The sequence below is a fragment of the Physeter macrocephalus genome, chromosome 14 (assembly GCF_002837175.3).
Source record: "Physeter macrocephalus isolate SW-GA chromosome 14, ASM283717v5, whole genome shotgun sequence".
NCBI classification, from domain to species: domain Eukaryota; kingdom Metazoa; phylum Chordata; class Mammalia; order Artiodactyla; family Physeteridae; genus Physeter; species Physeter macrocephalus.
The window spans coordinates 20028920-20042858 of record NC_041227.1 but is presented as its reverse complement, the minus strand read 5'-3'; the positions used below and the strand labels follow the sequence as shown (position 1 = coordinate 20042858).

The following is a 13939-nucleotide window of genomic DNA, read 5'->3' as shown; positions in this document are numbered from 1 at the left end:
ATGGCCGCTGAGCCTGTGCTCCGCAACGGGAGAGGCCACAACAGTGAGAGGGCCGCATACCACAGAAAATAAATAAATAAATAAATAAAGCTCTGCTTCAATATTCATAGATTAAATTAGTCTGTGAATTTCTTTTTGTTGCTTTGTCAGTTTTCGATAATTATCTTAGTCAACTCAGGCTGCTATAACAAAACACTGGGGTGGCTTTAACAACAGAAACTTATGTCTCACAGTTCTGGAGGCTGAGAAGTCTAAGATCAAAGTCCCACCAATTTGCTTTCTGGTTAGGGTCTAATTCCTGGCTTACAGATGGTCATCTTCTGGCTGTCTTAACATAGCAAAGAGAAAGGGAGATGTCTCTCAGGACACTTTTTTTAAGGACCCTAATCCCATCATGAGGGCTCCATCCTCATGACCTCATCCAAACCTAACCACCTCCTATTTGGAAGGCCCCACTTCCCAATACCATCACATTGGGAGTTAGGGCTTCAACATATGAATTTGGGGGGAGGACACAATACAATCCGTATCAATATTAATACCCTTCCAAAAAAAATCACGGGGCAGTTTTCTTCTTTCTTTTTGCTCTGGAAGAGTTTGGTGAGCTTTGGAATTACCTGTCACTTGTAGATTTGAAAGAAACCATGGGGCTGTCTTGGACAACTTCCTCAGCTACTTCCATAGTTATTAGTCTGTTCAGGTTTTCTATTTCTTCTTAAGCCAGTCTTGGGAATTTTTATTTTTTAAATTTATTTTGGTTTTAAATCATCCAAACTTTCAAGAGGATTAACATTGCATTGTGTTAATTGGGCCTTCATAATTTCCCCCTTACCTTTATACTGTATAATACCATGCAACAATTAAAGAGAATAAAGTAGATCTATATATGCTGACATGGAAAGATCTACAAGATAGAATGGGGAAAAAAAGCAAGTCTCAGAAAAAGAGAGAATCCATTTTTTAAAATAAGCTTTTATTTTGGAATTAGAATCTCCTTTTTATATACTAAATGGATGTAAAATGGTCTAAAAAGATACCCACCAATATCTAGCTGCAGCAGTATTCCCCTTGGACCTGAGCAAGAGGGACCTCTCCCTTGGGCTTGCTCTTTAGGGGCACTGCTCATCCTCCTTCCAGATGCACCACATCCACAGAGGACATGCCCATCTAGAGTCTGAACCTTCCTTCTAGACCAGCCTTCCTATTCCTGGGACCCCAGCATTCTTTCCAGAGTCTGTGGGGACCTTGCCTCAGGTGTGTCTTCCTGAGGATGGAGTGTACCACTGCTGTGACCACTGCTAGGTCCTGTTTGAGGGGTGTGTGGAGAAACCTGGATGTGCAGGTTGGAGTCTCCATCTATGTATGCATGAGGCCCTGGTGGTGTAGACAGAGACGGGCAAGGGAAGAGAAGGGAGGCCCTACACCACATTCTAGGAAGAAACTCTGGGGAGTCCAGGAATTCTAAATCCAAACGTGGTTTCTCAGGTCAATATGAAGGTATATTTGTCCAGGTAGGAGGATAGAATGTTTCTATTTAACAGTTTGTTAGCTGGATTTACAAAAAGTATGTAGATATATGGTATGTGGGCCTTGGTTTGACTCTTGTCCTGGGCCCCGCAAATGTCATGGGGTTAATCATATTACTTCTGGGAGAGACGTGGAACGTGAGGGGGGAAAAGGGAGAGAGGGTGTCATGGGCTGAACTGTGTCCCGCAAAATTCATATACTAATGCCCAAAACCCCACCCCACCCCCTGTACCTAAGAATGTGACTCTATTTGGAGATGGGGCCTTTTAATGTGGCGATGAACTTAAAATTAGGCTGGGCCCTAATCAAACTGACTGGTCTCCTTATAAGAAGAGGAAACTTGGACCCACAAAGAGACACCAGGGGCTCATGTACAGAGGGGCGAATGTGTAAAGAGGGGAACTGTCTGCACCCCAAGGAGAGAGGCCTCAGAGGAAACCAACCCTGTGGGCACCTTGATTTTGGACTTCCAACCTCCAGAACTAAAAGAAAAGAAATTTCTGTTGTTTAAGCCACCCAGTCTGTGGTATTTTGTTCTGGCAGCCTGAGCTGACTTTAACTTTTTACTCTATTTTTTTCTTCTTCTTTGACTTTTATTTCCAATGCCTATGTATCCGTGCATTATTTATGTAATTAAAAAATACATATTAAAATGTTCTCTTATCGTGCTTGTCTTTCATTTCTCATCCTAATTATGTGTTCTCTGTATGTCGTCTTTTTCCTCTTGATTAGGCTGGCTAGTGGCTTCTCTATTTTACTGTGTAGGGTTTTTCTCCACAATGAATCAGCTCTTCCATTTACCAATTCTACCTTTGTTTCGTACTTTAATTCATTAATTTCTGCTTGTCTTCACTCTGCCCTTGTTTCCTTAGATGTTTTTTGTTGCTCATTTTGTATCTTCCAGCTTTGAATGCTTGATTCATTTATATTTGTCTTTCTTTTTTCTTTTTCAGAAATATAAGTGTTTAAGAAGAAATTTCCCTCTCATAATTTTTTTTAAATTTTATTTTATTTATTTTTGTCTGCGTTGGGTCTCCATTGCTGTGCGTGGGCTTTCTCTAGTTGCAGCGAGCAGGGGCTACTCTTTGTTCCAGTGCGTGGGCTTCTCATTGCGGTGGCTTCTCTTGTTGCAGAGAACCGGCTCTAGGCACGCGGGCCTCAGTAGCTGCGGCTCGAGGGCTCTAGAGCGCAAGCTCAGTAGTTGTGGCACATGGGCTTAGTTGCTCTGTGGCATGTGGGATCTTCCAGACCAGGGATCAAACCCGTGTCCCCTGCATTGGCAGGCGGATTCTTATGCACTGGGCCACCAGGGAAGTCCCTCTCATAATGGTTTTAGCTGCATCTCATTGTTTTATTTTTATTTTTATTTTTTATTTTTTGCGGTACGCGGGCCTCTCACTGTTGTGCACTGCGCCACCAGGGAAGCCCCATCTCATTGTTTTAGACACATAGTGTTTTCATCTTTGTTTTCCAATCTTGTTTGAACTTACAATTTTGACTTTCTTTTGTTCTCAAATGGAGTTTTAAATTTTGAGGAGGGGATGCAACTAGAGATTATCATACTAAGTGAAGTAAGTCAGAAAGAGAAAGACAAAAACTATCTGATATCACCTATATGTGGAATCTAAAATATGACACAAATGAACTTATCTATGAAACAGAAACAGAATCATGGACATAGAGAAAAGACTGGTGGTTGCCAAGGGGAGGGGGTTCGGGGAGGGATGGAGTGGGAGGTTAGGGTTAGCAGATGTAAGCTTTTATATAGAGAATGGATAAACAACAAGGTCCTACTGTATAGCATAGAGAACTATAGTCAATATCTTAGGATAAACCATAATGGAAAAGAATATTTTTAAAAAGAATGTATGCATGTGTATAACTGAATCATTTTGTTGTATAGCAGTAATTAACACAACACTGTAAATCAACTATACTTCGATTTTAAAATAAGTAAATAAATTTTGAGGAGGGTTTTAAAAAATATTTTATTTATTTATTTGGTTGCACTGGGTCTTAGTTGCGGCATGCGGGCCCCTTAGTTGCAGCTCCCTGGCTCCTTCGTTGTGGCATGCAAACCCTTAGCTGCCGCATGCATGTGAGATCTACTTCCCTGACAAGGGATCGAACCCAGACCCCCTGCATTGGGAGTGCAGAGTCTTAACCACTGCACCACCAGGGAAGTCCCGAGGAGGGGGTTTAATTTTTCCATGTGGTTGGGTTTTTGTCTCATTTCTACTTTTTGTTTTAATTTCTGGTTTTATTACTTGGTGGTCAAAGAAGTCTCTACTATTTCTATTTGGGGGAAAATTATTGATATTTTCTTTATAGCCATGGTCAAGTTTTGTAACTATTCTCATGGGTGTTTCAATGGAAGACATATTCGCTGTTTACATATTCATTTGTTTGCACAATGCCATATTATCACTAATATCAACCTGATTCATTATTTGATTCAGATCCTCTGTATCCCTTTGTGACCTGTGGCTCTTGGTAAAGCCCTTTAGCCAGTGTGGCTGAGCTGATTCATCTCTGTTCAGCTGGCATTGTACAAGGGTGATATCAGAGTGTGATTCTCACCTCTCTCTCCTCACCTTGCCCTTAGCTTGTTGGCTTGATATAGGAGCCCAGCTCAGAGAATTACAAGGGTGGTAAAGTTACAGGGTCATCTTACAGCCCTGGTTCCCATCACCCCGGGGCTTGAAGACAGTCGCAAGGTGTGACCTTCCCTAACACTCTTGAGTCCTCTTTTGCTCTGAGTTCTCATCTTTCCAGGTAAAGATGTTGGCCAGACCCTTCCAGACCCTCTTACTTACTTTTAGGAAACCTGTACCTACTTAATATCCGGGAGATAGGCAGGGACTCTCCATGTCTTCCTTAAATGTGTTACAGATATCTCTGTGCGTCTGGAAGGTACTCTTGCCAATTTGCTCAACTCTGCCACATTCATTTCAGATGACATGTTCTTCTGTTACTTGCTCTGTCAATTTGTCTCTGCTGCTGCTGTTGTTCACCTGAAAGGTGTTGGAGAGGGTCAGCGGGGCTTTCACTCTGCCACCTTTTCCTCCTCATACCCATCAAAGCCAATTGCTTCTGCCTCTTGCCACGTTCTATGAAAGCCAATAGCTGGATCCTCACTAAATTGAGAGACTGTGTGCTGAAGTGTCTGACTCAAAATAAAAGCTATTAACTTTATGGATCCTTGGGGACACCTCAGAGGTCATTCTGAAACTAGAGTTCAGCGGGAAGCCCATGTGCTTGCTGATGAGGACAGACAAGGCATGTTAAGATGCCTTTGAGAGAGAGCACAATGGCTTCAATCATACGTCTTGAGGACAGAGAGATGCTCCCTATTGTGTCTCCCACAGGCAATTCGACGTGGCTTCTAGATAAGCAGCAACCAGGCTGCTCTGGTTTAATAATATTCCTCTTATTTTCCTGAGCAATACCAAAGAGTCAGTTGAGCTGTCTATAAACACAGTATTCTCAAATTTTCTTTGCTTTTTCTTTACTGTTTTACCTTTCTCTTTCTCCTTCCCATTTTGTTCTTTTTTCTTTCTTCTCCTGTTCCTGTAATAAATTTGAAAGCATCAGTGTTTCTAATGTCCAGCAAGTATTTTTATGACTCTTTTTCTTTGCTTTAGACCTTATTGGCTCTTTCTTTAACCATAATTCTCACCTCCTCATAGTATTTTACAAAACAGGAAATTTCTATTTACTTTAACTGGCAATTATTATATAAACATTCTTCATGTGTATTGGTCAGGTTTCAGCAGGTTGTGCTGCAGAACAAACAACCCCAAGATCTTAGTGGCTGACCACCACAGTGGTTTATTTCTCACTCACGTGACATGTCAGTGCCAAGTGCAGCTCTGTGCCAAGTCCTCTTCATTCTGGATCCAGGATGCAGGAAGAAAGGGAAGATCAAAGTGCAAAAGGGACAAACTAGCCAAATCTAATCCCTTTTAGAGGGCTCTTCCAGGAGCCCACCCTTTCCTGGTTCAGGTGGGTCACTCAGCAGCCTCCTACAGCGCAGGCAGCTGCTCCAGCACCTGTTCCTATAGTCTACAGCAGCCAGAAGCACTGAAAGGCCAGTAGCTTCCCCCAGGAACCCCACCTTTGGCAATTTTGTATTCAAGTGCTTCCATTGAGATACCTCAGTGGTATCAGGATAGCTTTCCCTGGGAAGATAGAGGGCAGTTTTCTGGCAAGTTCCACCAGGGCAGACCTCAGTAACTTCTCTGCTGTTCAGTGAACCACAGCTGTGCCCAATCCAACAAAGTCTGGACCTCAGCACTGGGGGGAGGGCATAGGGGAGGGCAAGCTCTTTCTCAGCCCTGAGAGTCATGATTGCTTCTTATATCTGCTACTTCACCTGTATTCTTGAGTTCTCTTTACCTCTCACTAGGCAACCCCTCATTACTTCAATCCTCTGTTACAGTCAATAATTCTTTATATTACACTTTCCCTATTCAAATTACCATGCGGTTTTTCTCTCCTGATTGAATCCAGACTAATACACCAGCCCAGCTTTGTTGGCTCACATCTCATTGGCCAGGACTAGCTGCCAGTGCTGGGAAATGTAGCTCTTTAGCTGGGCAGGTGGTCACTTCAACTAATCCAGGGTTCTGCTAACAACGAAGAAGGGGAGTTGAGGTCTTGCATAAACAATGTGCAGCGTTGACCTCAACAGAAGTACATATTGATAAGGATGCCTTCCAGATCTCCTTCTCTGCTTTCTAGGACAATTCCCTTGACCACACCCATTGGTGAAAATCCCCACCTGCCCACATCTCCAGGTGAACATTCTTACCTGTCCACGTCTCCAGGCTCATTTCACACCATCCTCCCCGATACCATGGATCCCTTCCCTTGAAAATCCCTCAGTCGTCTTAGAAAAGGATTAAATAAGCAGAAACAAATTCAACAAGTATGATTTGCTCTATTGTGAGCATTACACAGACTGAATGTCCCACAGTGTCCCCCTGAAACAGGTGGGAAGCGGGCAGGGCACAACCTTTAAAAGAATGACATAGCCTTTGGATGTGACATAAACTGGTAAGAACCAACTAGGTCCAAGATGGCAGAAGATTCGACTTCCAGTAGACCTTGAGCTTCATTTTATGCTCATTGTAATACATTAGCATATGCTAAATGACAGCAGGGCCATGACAGTTCTGAGACTAACCATAAAAGGCCAAAAAGTGGGCGGTGGCCCAATTCCTGGAAATCCCTGCCCCTTCTCCAAGATAGTTGGAATAATCCTCCCACTCATTAGCCTATGAAATTACCCAGCCCATAAAAACTAACCACCCCATATTTCAGGGCCTCTCGCCTTCTGAGATGGCCCACACTCTGTCTGTGGAGTGTGTTTCTCCCAGGGCCACTCTAGCCTTTTGAGACATACCACACTCCCTCTATGGAATGTGTATTCCTCTAAGTAAATCCACTTTTTACCTATTGCTTTGTCTCTCACTGAATTGCTGAGACATAAAGACCCTGAACTTCAGTAGGTCCTGAGACCAGATATGTGATTTTAATTAAAAGACAGTGGATTCAAGTCCCCATCTGGGTTTTGGCCAGGTTTGAGTCCCGGCCCATGGGTTCAAATCCCAATCTGAGTTGTGCGGTTTCACCCCCAGCCTTTGAAAGCCCCCCAGTCCCTCCAGCCTCTCAGAGTCTCTAGACAGCCTGCCCACTGGCCCTCCATGTGCTGTGACCCATGTCGTATCTGCCTCCCTAAACAGTTGAAGCCCCCTTAACAAGGGGACTGACCCAGTGTCTGTCCCTTGCAGCTCCCTGCCTGGTCACCCTGGCCCCCAAGGCAGGGAAGGGCATCCTCTCCTTTCTCAGGACGCTCCCCAAGCTCTCAGAGCCTGGGCCTGAGACACAGACATTATTGCTCCCCGTCTGCTCCTCTGACTGAAGCACAAGTTCCAGCCAAGATGGAAACAGGAGGTAGTGATGGGAACTTGCTGTGTGACTGTGGGAAGGTTAACAATCTCCTTCTCCGGGGTAGCTGTGAGAGTTAAATGAGAAAGTGAGAGTCTTGCTAGTCACACAGTAAGTTCTCAGAAAATGCTAGTTGGGGTATTATTATTTTACAGTTGCTGGCTAGCTCTTCAGAAAGAGGGGTCTCTCACCAAGAGGAGTTTAGGAAATTCCAAGTGAGTTCTGACCACTTTGAGGTCCTGGGGCATCAAGAGAAGTCACTCCGAAGGGACAGGAGGGGAGAGCAGCTTAAGCAGCCAAGCTCTCCTGGTGGATGTTAACTTGAATTCACAGGAAGTTTCACAGGGAGATCTTTCCAGAAATGCGGAAGCTGCATTGAAAGTGCAGACTGCACCGCCATCTACTGGCCATGTCTTGGAAGGAACGTAGACAAGTAGACAACTGGTCACACTGCTGTTGGTTAATCACGTAGATTCCTGGCCCACACTCTCAGGGGTACTGGGGTGTCTGCACGTTTATCGAGTCTTTCAGTAGATTCTTGCGCAGGTGGTCCAGTGCCCCCCACCTCTTCCCATGAGGGGAACCTATTTTAAGGCATGAACAAAAATATTCACAATGATGTGATGCACTGAAATGCACTCTTGACCAAAACACCTAACCTGAATCTAATTATGAGGAAACATCAGACAAACCTAAAGAGAGTGACTGGCCTATACTCTTCAAAAATGTCAAGGTCATGAGAGACAAGAAGACTGGGAAACTGTTACCAGGAGACTAAAGAGAAAGGAAAACTGAATGTAATATATGATCCAAGATTTTCATTCGTTATGTAGGATGTTATGGGACAGTTGACAAAATCTGAATATAGTCTGCTGAAAATAGTATTGTATAAGTGTCAATTTCATGATTTTAATCATTGTACTATGACTATATAAGAGAATGTCCTTGCTTTTAGGGAATACACACTTAAGCGTTTAGGGGTAAAAGGCCAACAGGTTTGCATCTGACTTGCAAACAGTTCAGGAGGGAAATTTATGTATATATATGTATAATCTTGATGAAGCGTGTTCAGGAATTCTTTGTACTCTTTTTGCAACTTTTTTAGCAGTCTGAAATTATACTAAAATAAGAAAAAAAATTTTCACGGCCCTACTGAGAAAATAGTGATATAATGCCACCATAAATCAGTTACGCATTAAAACCTCACCTTTTTACAGAGCCCTTAGTAGGTGCTGGACATGTGCTTTTCATGGTTTAGCTCATTTAATGCTCACAGCAATCCTATAAGAGAAATGCTACCATTACCCTCCAATTTTCACATGAAGAAAGCTTCACCTCAGAGAGGTGAAGTAATCTGCCCAAGATCACACAGCCAGTAGGTGATAGAACTGGGATGGGCTCTCTCAATCCAGAGTCATAAGAATCCAACTAGCAGCACATAGGGTCCACAACACTAGAAGACATGGTTCTCATTATTGAAAGGACTGGGGACCACTCCTGCAGCTGCCAGATTGAACTCTACCATATCCTCCAAACATACCTGGGCTTGACCCTGCCTGTGTCCAGACCGTTGTTCCCAACTGCCTTTTTTCTGTCTTCAACGTCCCTCCCCTACATCCTCTTCTGGGCTGAGAAACCTCTTCCCCCATAGTTCCTTCCCAAGCCCTGTACCTAGGAGGGACCTGTCCCTGCTCTGCAGTCCCACAGCCCTATACTTGTCCTTCTCTCAGAGAATATCCTATTCTCCATCTCCCGCTATAATCCTTTGGCAGAGGCAGAAGAGGGAAGCTATTGCTGGCTCTAGCTCTGCACTCAGACAGACCTGGATTCGAAACTTGGCTCTGCCGTTTACTGGCTGTGTGATCTTGGGCAAGTCACTTCACCTCTCTGAGCATCTTATAAGTAAAGCAGAGCTACGATAACCCAACTCATTATAAAGAGAAAGAAAGATGAGCTATATGACATTTCCTATAATATCTGGCAAGCAGCAAGTACTTAAAAATGTTAATTACTATTCCTGCGTCCTACCTCCATAGTGACTGTTTTAAATTTTTTCAGATAAATTAGTTATAAGCAGGTGTCAACGTTTTATTTTGATCATGCCACAAAGCCAAGTCAGAGTTCCCTTTTGTTAAGGACATTTCCCAGGAAAAGAGAATGGTTGGATAAGCATTATTAAACTGAATACAAGATAAAGAATGTCTGATAATCAGCCGAGTGTTTGGGTAGCTGATTTCTCCAAGGAGGTTTTAATCTTGTTAAGAGTTTATCAGAAAATTGCTTAAACATTTATCAAGAATGCTAATTTCCTCCCAGAAGGAGATTGTGAATTGCATCAAGCAAGAGAGTTCTATACCAGATCATGATGGGAACACTCTTCTCTTAATCAAACTCATAATAATCAAGGCTGACATTTCATGAGGGTTCACTATACACCCAGCATGGAGCTGTGTCACAGGCCTAGCCTTGAAGCAGATCCTGGATGTATTTTGTCATTGTGCCCTGTTCTGACTTAGTTCAGTCAGACTATGCAGGAGGCTACAAAATGCTGGTGGAATGTGTGAACGGGAGTAGCGGCCATCACATCCCAGGACTTTGCATGATGTGGGACACACACTCTCTCCTGTCCTGCACACCACCAAATGGAAACAAACAGGTTTCTGAGAGTAGAGACCATCCACTGTTCCCCCAATATAATGGGATGTAAGTACATGACTTGGTTAGGCTTTCTGGTTCAATACTGTCAAGAAAGTCCTTTACCAGCTAGATGACAAAGTGCTTAATTCTGGCCACAGAGCCTGGCAGAGAGACCAAAGGCTCATTACCAAGCATGGATGCCTTTCCTCTGGCAGACAACAAAGAGTTGGATCCAAGTTGCTCATTAGTTTCTTTAGGGATTTGTTGGACATCTTGCTACTATGTGAACAAACAGATGGACTTGGCTGTTGGCCACAAGGATATTTAAGAAGGAACAGATCTGCCTACCCATTGTGAGAAGCAAAACACTGTGTCTGAAGGGGGTGCTCTGCCTCCCACATGGTTTTGGGATGAAATCAGTGGTCTTCAAAGTGTGGTCCCCTGACCAGCAGCATCAGTATCACCTGGGAATTTGTTAGAAATGCGAAGTCTTGGTCCCCACCCCAAACTTACTGAATCAGAAACTCTGAGGTGGGATCCAGCGCTCTGTGCTTTAACAAGCCTTCTAGGTGATTTGGATGCACATTCAAGTTTGAGTTAAATTGGGTTAAGTTGTAATATGTTTTCCTCTTTCTCTCTTCTCTGGCTTCCCCACATCTTCTCTTCCTCCCCATCATCTCCCATCTTTTCTCCTCTACAAACCAACACCTTCTCAGAATCTCCTGGGATTGAATATAAGTATTCAGCTGGGTTGTGAGACCATCAGTGGATCACCAAGGAAGATGGAAGATTATCAAACTCCAGAAAATTGTCACATTCTCCCAGCTGAACGTTTGAGAGCAGGCCTGCCTGGATGAGCTAGAAGACACCCTGATGGCATCTGAGGCCACAGCACCACATGCTTCTGAGGCAGAAACAAGATCAGGCCAGAGTTTGGAGTGTGTGCTGTCCTGGAGCCAGCCATGCCTGCTCAGAGGATGTTCAGAGCAAAATAGCTTAGGGAAAGAACAGCAACTGGGAGAAGAGGTGAAGAAATGGCTGTAGGTGACCACAAAGAGGCCTGGCACAATGGAGCCATTCAGAGAAAAATGCAACAGCTACAGGATGGATCTATGGAAACACATCAGCATGTACTGGGCTCTTGAATGGATTTCCTGCAGATCTGGGAGCTGATATTCAGTGGATGTTCAAGGAAAGGGTGACTCCTGAAGGCTGGAGAACTTGGGACACTCATGTGACACCTACAAAAAGAAGGCACAGTCAACTGATTCTTTTAATAAACATTTGCAATTCACCATGGCACATGCTGAATTTTAGGCAGAGGGCAGATCTGGTACCTCACTCTGGTACTGTGGTCCCTTCTAGCAAGCTCTCCAGCCAGCTCCACAGCCATCTCTAGGTCTACTTAGACCACTCAGGATCCCAGGCAGCTCAGGGAAACTAAATTTCAAAGCCTCCTGCTATGGACGGAGTTATGTAACCCCAAAATTCATATGTTGAAGCCTAACCCCCAGTGCGCCAGTATTTGGAGTAAGGAACTAATTAAGGTTAAATGAAGTCATAAGAGTGAAGCCCTAATCTCGTAAAATGAGTGTCCTTATAAGAGACACCAGGCATATATACAATGGAATATTACTAAGCCATAAAAAAGAATGAACTTCTGCCATTTGCAACATCACGGATGGACCTGGAGGGTATTATGCTAAGTGAAATAAGTTAGAGAAGTCAAATACTGTATGTTATCACCTATACGTGAAACCTAAAATATAAAACAGGTGAATGAATACAATAACAACAACAAAAAGAGACACCAGGGAGGCCACTCTCTGTCTCTCTCTGTCTCTGCTATGTGAGGACATGGTGAGAAGGCGGCCATCTGCAAGTCAGGAAGAGAGACCCCACGGGAAACCAAATTGACTGGCACAAGTCTTAGACTTCCTGGCCTCCAGAACTGTGAGAAAATAAATTATTTTATTTAAGCCACCCAGTCTATGGTATTTTGTTTTGACAGCCCAAGATAATGAAGATAGCTCCCTCTGCCTGACCCCACCAGGCTGTCCAGTTGTCCTGGATCTACTACAGGATAGGACAGGGGATAGTTTAAGAAGTGGCTTCTTTCAGATTGCTAAATGGGAAGCAGAGTAAATGATTTCCCACCTGTCCTCAGTGTTCCCTCTAATGCACCTTTCCCCCTGCAAGCCAAAGTCCACAGAAGAGACACCTTGGACCCCTCAGCCATCTGTCCAGGATCCAGTCTCCCTCACCAGTGGGCCAACACTAGCCTTGGGACATCCCAGATACTGCAGCCAGTTGTATCAGGAACTGGCCCCACCCACCAGCAGGCTGACACTAAATCTGAGACCCCCAGCCCCACAATCACCCACTCCAGAACCCAGCCCTGCCCACCAGTGAGCCAGCACTAGCTCCAGAACCCCCCAGGATCACATAGCCAGCAGCCCCATGACCCAGCCCTGCCAGCCAACCAGTGGCTGGCAGCCTCTACACAAGGTAGGGCCTGAGAACAAACCAGACCAAGTGCCAGCCACACCTACCAGATTGCCCACAGCAGTCAGTCTGCCACAACACGCAGCCCAAATTGTGGGCACCCCTAGAGCATATAGCTCTGGTGACCAGAGAGAGGAGTGTGCTGCTGAGATACATAGGATGTCTCCTACAAAAGGCCACTTCTCCAAGGATGGGAAATGTAAACAACCTACCAAATACATAGAAATAAAAAGAGCAAATTAGGCAAAATGAGGTGTCAGAGGAATATCTTCCAAGTGAAAGATCAAGATAAAACCCCAGAAGAAGAACTAAGTGAAGCTGAGATAGGCAATCTACCCCACAGAGAGTTCAAGGTAATGATCATAAAAATGTTCAAAGAATTTGGGAGAACATTGGATGAACAGAGTGAGAAGTTAGAATTTTTTAACAAGGTTAGAAAATATAAAGAAGAACCAGAGATGAAGAATACAATAATTGAAATGAAAAATACCTAGAAGGAATTTCTAGAAAATTTCCTAGAAGGAGTCAACAGTAGACTAAATAATACAGAGGAATTGATCAGCAAGCTGGAAGACAGGTTAGTGGAAACCAATGAAGCTGAAAGAAAAAAGAATAAAGATTAAAAAGAAATAAGGACAGTTTAAGAGATCTCTGAGACAACAACAAGCATATTAATATCCACATTATAGGGGTCCCAGAAGAAGAGAGAGAGAAAGGGGCAGAGAACATATTTGAAGATATAATAGCTGAAAATTTCCCTAACCTGGGAAAGGAAACTGACATCCAGGTCCAGGAAGCACAGAGAGTCCCAAACAGGATCAACACTAAGAGGACGACACCAAGACACATTGTAATTAAAATGGAAAAAATTAAAGGGAGAATATTTAAAGCAGCAAGAGAAAAACAACTAGTTACATACAGGGGAACTCCAATAAGAATACCAGCTGACTTTTCAGCAGAAACTCTGCAGGCCAGAAGGGAATGGCATGATATATTCAAAGCGATGAAAGGGGAAAACCTACAACCAAAAATACTCTACCCAGCAAGGCTCTTTTCATTCAGACTTGATGGAGAGATCAAAAGTGTTACAGGCAAGCTGAGCTTCCCTGGTGACGCAGTGGTTAAGAATCCGCCTGCCAATGCAGGGGACATGGGTTTGAGCCCTGGTCCAGGAAGATCCCACATGCCGCGGAGCAACTAGGCCCGTGAGCCACAACTACTGAGCCTGCGCGTCTGGAGCCTGTTCTCCGCAACAAGAGAGGCCGCGATAGTGAGAGGCCCGCGCACCACGATGAAGAGTGGCCCCCGCTTGCCACGC

The 13939-nt window shown here is 44.1% G+C and overlaps 1 long non-coding RNA gene across 15 annotated transcripts in view; it reads right to left on the bottom strand.

Annotated features, from left to right (window-relative positions):
• The window catches only part of LOC114487770 (uncharacterized), a 29075-nt gene extending 15144 nt beyond the window's left edge, over positions 1-13931 (bottom strand). For 4 of the 15 annotated variants that reach the window (XR_008619354.1, XR_008619360.1, XR_008619355.1 and 1 more), the window contains exons 1-4: positions 10630-12658; positions 8687-8760; positions 5048-8063; positions 4344-4541 (exon numbers count right to left, since the gene is read on the bottom strand). This is a non-coding gene — a long non-coding RNA (uncharacterized lncRNA). The other 11 variants (XR_008619357.1, XR_008619356.1, XR_008619365.1 and 8 more) reach the window with 10 other exon arrangements.
• Positions 13932-13939: the final 8 nt, after the last annotated feature.